Raw genomic sequence first — 6,000 nt, forward strand, 5'->3', positions numbered from 1 at the left:
TTCTAAAACTGATCTAATCTTTTAATAATCATTTAATATAAGCTAAATACTATTAGTAAATATTATTAAGAGTCAGAAAAACTGAAAATAATACCGAGGGAATATTTTTGGTACGGATTGTGGTCGGTTTCCTGTGTGATGTGTTCTGAAAGGGGGTTCTTCTTTGAATATTGAAATTTTCAGCCCAAATTCTACTTTTTTATATATTTTTTATTATTTTTCAAATTTCTTCTTATTATTGTTGCAATTTCATTTCTTTTACTTAATTATTTTATTTAAATAAGCATGAATAAAATCATCAAATTTAGTTTTCCTCGAAGAATCCTCCTTTAACTTTGATAAGCGCCTCACAAATTCGGGGCATTCTGTTGATCAATTTCTCCAAAATGTTAGAAGGAACTTTGCCCACATATCCTGAAGTGTTTCCACCAAGACTGGAACTGATGACTGGAATGATGGAAATGTAGTCAAACTACATTTCCATCATTTTCCATTTCCACTAAGTCGTCTCTCGGCTTAAGTCGTAAGTGTGTCTAGGGCATTACGCTTAATTGTCAATTTGACGTTTGTATCTGGCAATACTAATGCCTCCGGATTTTTCTTAGCTTAAGTTATTTAAAAAGGAATCTACAAATGAGATTTATGACATGTGTAAAGTAGTCTAAAATTAGACATACAGTAGACTCTCGCTTATCCGTGGAACGGGACCGAAATGTCACACGGATTTTGAGAGTGATACACATCAAATTGTTTGAAATCTAACGATTTTTTCGTTTACATTGCAAATTTATGGAGTGAATTCTGATCTGACTGAATCGACATTCTCTCTAAACATGCGTACTGTCCAAAAAAAGTTACAATGAGAAAGAATTAACAAGATAGAGCACATTTGCTTTAACAAAAAAAACCCAAAACGGGGAAAATATGTCAACAAGATTTTTAAAATTCAACTGTCTCACGGATTTTTTTATGTCACCCGGAAAAAGAGTCCACGGATAAGCGAGAGTCTACTGTATTGGTCGCTGCATTCTAATGATTTAATATTTAATTTAATTTATTTTATTATTTCTTTTACACTCGTGGACATTGTCCTCGTGTTATAATGCGACATGCTGTAAGTTAAAATATATTTATATAGTCGCTTGTGGAATATTTTGAAAGAAAAAATAGATTAGGGCTTTTATGACTTACGTGAGGAAATGCGGGACTCGACGATTCTTAAGATACACAAGTTAGCGGCTCCAAAGCCCCATCCAGCAGTAGTCACACAGCAATGTGGATCATGTTCCATTGTACAACGAAATCCTTTAGCTAAATAAATAAAAAATGCACATTAGTACTAAAAAAAATATTTCGAAAGGATTTACGAAACAGTATTCGAAATTAAAAAGAGATTTACCTGTACAAATAGTTGAAATCAAGATAAGTGAAAAGAATACGATATTCTTCATGCTTCCTTTCAAAATTAGATTTTGAAAAACTGATTGAACGTATCATTTTAAAATTGACTGGATGTAATGAGTTTCACTCATTATAAACCCTTTCGAAAACCTATTATGAGTATCAATTAATTAAGATTTCCTAATATTAATAAACGTGACCGCAATAAAAATGGTACACTTTTTTAATTGATTGTGTTCTCTTGATGAAAATGTTCAATGGCATTTTTGAGAAATACGAGTTTAAATTTTGACACTATTGTAACGCCACCTGTGGTGATCTTTTGAACTTCCATCTGAAAGTGCTCATCGAGACGAAACCGAGAGCCCAAAATTTAGGTAAAAATGTTAATTAGAACCGGAGATAATAATAATATATATAATGATAATGGTGGCAAAATGCTTCATAGAGGAACTAGGCCTTCCTACAAGGGGAGGGAGTTCGGGACATCCATTATTATTTTACAGTAGAACCTCGCTATAGGCCATATATGGTTCCTTTGGAATTATACTTGGGTCGCACAATAGTCCATGTCATTTTTTAAAATGATCAACGACTTTTAGTATTGAAATTACTCGACGGCTTCCACTGTCTTTGCGACTGTGGTACTTGTCCTCGCTCTCTTCATTATGGATCACAATTATCACAATTACTCAATAAAGTTTGCCAAAAATATTAAAATAATTATGACAACATTGCATGTCGCGTACTAAAAAACATAACCAAACTTAAAATCAGTGTTTTGAAATCAACGGTCGATAAATAGTGGACTATAGGGCGATGACCTATAGCGGGGTTCTACTGTATCTTATACAAGGATGGGGGTTGTCAGTCCCATGCTCCGTGGAATTAAGTGCAGTGAAGCTCACTGGATGCAATTCGAACACCTTTAACGCCAGAAAAATTCCTGGTGACCTAAAGGGGATTCGAACCCGGGACACTTGCTTCATAGAGCGAGTACTCTACCACTTGACCCATTGAGTGCCCAAGAAAAATGTGTAAAATAGTTTAAAATTAGACATATTGGTTACTGCATTATAATGATTTAATATTTAATTTAATTTATTTTATTATTTCTTCTACATTCAACAAAATCCTCGTCTTATAATACGACATGCTGTAAGTTAAAATATATTTATATAGTCATTTGTGAAATATTTTGATAAAAAAATATGTTAGAATTTTTAATATTTACGATTGGGAATGAGGGACTCGATGTATCTTATGATACACAAGTTAGCGGCTCCATAGTCCCACCCACTAGTAGTCAAACAGCAATGTGGATCAAATTCCCTTGTACAACGAAATCCTTTAGCTAAATAAACAAAAAATGCACATTAGTACTAAAAAAAATATTTCGAAATGATTTACGAAACAGTATTCGAAAATAAAGAGGTTTACTTGTACAAATAGATGAAATCAAGATAAGTGAAAATAATACGATATTCTTCATTTTTTCTTTCAAAATTAGGCTTTTAAAAACTGATTGAACGTATCATTTTAAAATTGACTGGATGTAATGAGTTTCACTCATTTTAAACCCTTTCGAAAACCTATTATGAGTAGCAATTAATTAAGATTTCGTAATATTAATAAACGTGACCGCAATAAAAATGGTACACTTTTTTATTGATTGTGTTCAGTTAATTTTCTGAAAAACAAATTGGAAGAAAGATTTCAAAAGCCAAAGAAAAGACATTTTTAATTTTCCTTCCTCCCGCGTGGTAGCTGAAATATTTTCTACTTTTATTTTTAAAAGCCTACATTTTAAAATAAATTAAAATCATTTGGATCATTGCATGGGCGCACTTACATATAGAGTTTGATTCTCCAATTAAAAGGTATATTGAACTCTATTTGCAAAAAATCTCGTTGATGTTCGAAAATTTAAATGCAATTTCGGATTTTCAAATTACCGTTTTTTTTTAATAAGAAAGTAACTGAAAGATAAATGGCACAAAATGTCGTTTGTTTAAAAAAAATCAAACGGAATTTCGAAATTCAAACCAAATTTTCGTAATAAGGGGTCCTGGTCAAACTACCAAAAGCTCAATTCCTGAAAGCCAAAATCCCAAACAATCAAAATCACAAATAGGTTAAAATTCCGAATAGGCCAAAACCCTGAAAACCTCAAATCCCGACAAGGCTAAAATCTCGAATTCTTAAAAGTAACATAGCTACTCTATAGGTTGTGACTGATTCGGGCTTTGGTCCATTCGAAATTTTGGCTTTCGAAATTTTAGCCCATTCGGAATTTTGACTCATTCAGGATTTTGGCCCATTCGGGATTTTGATCCGGATTTTGGCTCAATCGAGATTTTGCCTTTCCGGATTTTGGCCCATTCGGGACTTTGATCCGGATTTTTGCTCAATCGAGATTTTGCCTTTCGGAATTTTGGCCCATTCGGGATTTTGAGCTTTTCGGGATTTTAACCCATTTGGGATCTTGGCCTATTCGGGATTTTGACTCATTCAAGGTTTTGGTTTTTGGGATTTTGGCTTTCGGGATTTTGACTATTCAGGACTTTGGTTTATTTAGGGTTTTGACTTATTTGGGATTTTGGTCCATTCAGGAGTTTGGCCCATTCATGACTTTGGGCTTTTCGGTATTTTAGCCCATTTAGGATCTTGAACTATTCGGTATTTTGACTCATTCGTGGTTTTGGCTTTCCGGATTTTGGCCTATTTGGGATTATTGCATATTCGGGATTTTAACACACTCAGGATGTTGACCTTTCCTGATTTTGGCTCATTCGGGACTTTGACCTATTCGGGATTTTCATTTTTCAGGATTTTGGCCTATTGGGAATTTTAGCTCAATCAGGATTTTGATCCATTCGACACTTTGACCTTCCCGCCATTTTGACGACATTTTGGCACTTTCGAAATTTTAGCCCATTTGGGGCTTTGGCTCATTCGGGATTTTGACCCGGATTTTGGCTCAATTAAGATTTTGACTTTCAGGATTTTGGCCCATTTGGGATTTCAGCTCATTCGAGATTTTGACTCGGATTTTGGTTTAATCGGGATTTTGACCAATTCGGATTTCTGGTCCATCCGGGAATCTGATCTATTCCGGATTTTGACCCATTTGGAATGTATCCCAATGAGGATTTTGGCCCATTGCGGGATTTTAGCCCATTAGGGAATTTACGATTTTCGGGATTTTGACCTAATTTGGACTTTGCCTTTCAGGATTTTCGTCGGCACGGTTAAAGAAGTTATTTTACCGTATATATAAGCGCAATTTGAGAAATTCGAAGATCGATTCTAAAATCAAAACTATGACGTTTTTACTACTTGATAATTCCGCAAGGCGTTAGAAGTACTTTCTGTTAGAATTTTAAATTGCTCGTGTTTCAAAAATGAACCAGTTTTTTATATTAAGGCGTCTACACATTGGGAGCAATTTTCGTCAAAAATTGCGTTTTTGACAGAAATTTGACGTTTCCTCCTACAACGCTGCAGGGAATTTCCTTCAAAAAAGCAATTTTTGACAAAAATTGCTCCCAATGTGTAGAGGCCATTAGAGAATTTTTGGAGAATCGTTGGATTTCGAATTCGAATAGGAGGTTTAACCCAGTTCCTGAAAGCCTCAAAAATCCAAATAACCAACGATTTTGTCGATTCCTTAAAATCTAATGGATAATTTGCCCTTAATATTCAATCCGGAGCAACAATTTCCTCAAAAATCTTGCCTGATAAGGAGTTAGAGGATTTAAGCCATATGGCTAAGTCTCAGGTCTAAAGCCCGTATTAGTGACCGTTTTTTTCTTTTTTCCTAGTTTTATCTCATTTATTAAGCCGTTTATAAAGCATTAAACATAAAAAAGTCAAGGGATCGATACAGTGCAAAAGACTTCGCGAAATGCTGAGTTCTCAATTATTTTCTTTTAGATCTATTTGTATGAAAAATTCCTCTGAAGTGAGTCACTTAGAACTTCTTTTTCCTCTTTCAGATCAAAGAATGGAACTTGGTCTTTATTTTTTTTTTTTGGGTTAAATTTGTGGGATGGGCATCAAAGTGAGAAGCAATTTTGTCCACCTGAGAATTCTTTTCACAAGAGAAACCGAATATTCTCTTCAATTTTCCCATTGCTTGGGATGTTTATTGTGTCTTTGCCTCTTCTGTACCATTTCTCATTCTCAAGCTCAATGTTCGAGCATTGTGATTGTAAGAGAAGAAGATAATATGAACGGACTGTTCTGTACTAACCTTGCGTTGAATTCTTTCACTCCTGGGATGCTTCGGATGCTTCTTTTTCCATCTCTCTGGGGTCTTGTCTTTCGATCGCTGAGGGAGTTTTTCATGAAATATTTCTCATTTGTTCTTTCGCATTTTATTTCCCATCAATGTGATCTTCTTCTCCCAGACAAACCCGAACTTTGGTCTAGAATGTCTCTCCACTTGGATCTTCATGCTGCTCCACTATTCATATAGAAAATGTGTTATCTGTGGTACATGTCTTCCCTGGGTCTCATCCGTGAGTCCAAATTACCATTATGAGAAGATCTCTTCGCCAAGAGTGAGGAGTGGGATAGGAGAATATGAGAAGTGGA

This window comes from Phlebotomus papatasi, chromosome 2 (assembly GCF_024763615.1).
Source record: "Phlebotomus papatasi isolate M1 chromosome 2, Ppap_2.1, whole genome shotgun sequence".
Lineage (NCBI taxonomy): Eukaryota > Metazoa > Arthropoda > Insecta > Diptera > Psychodidae > Phlebotomus > Phlebotomus papatasi.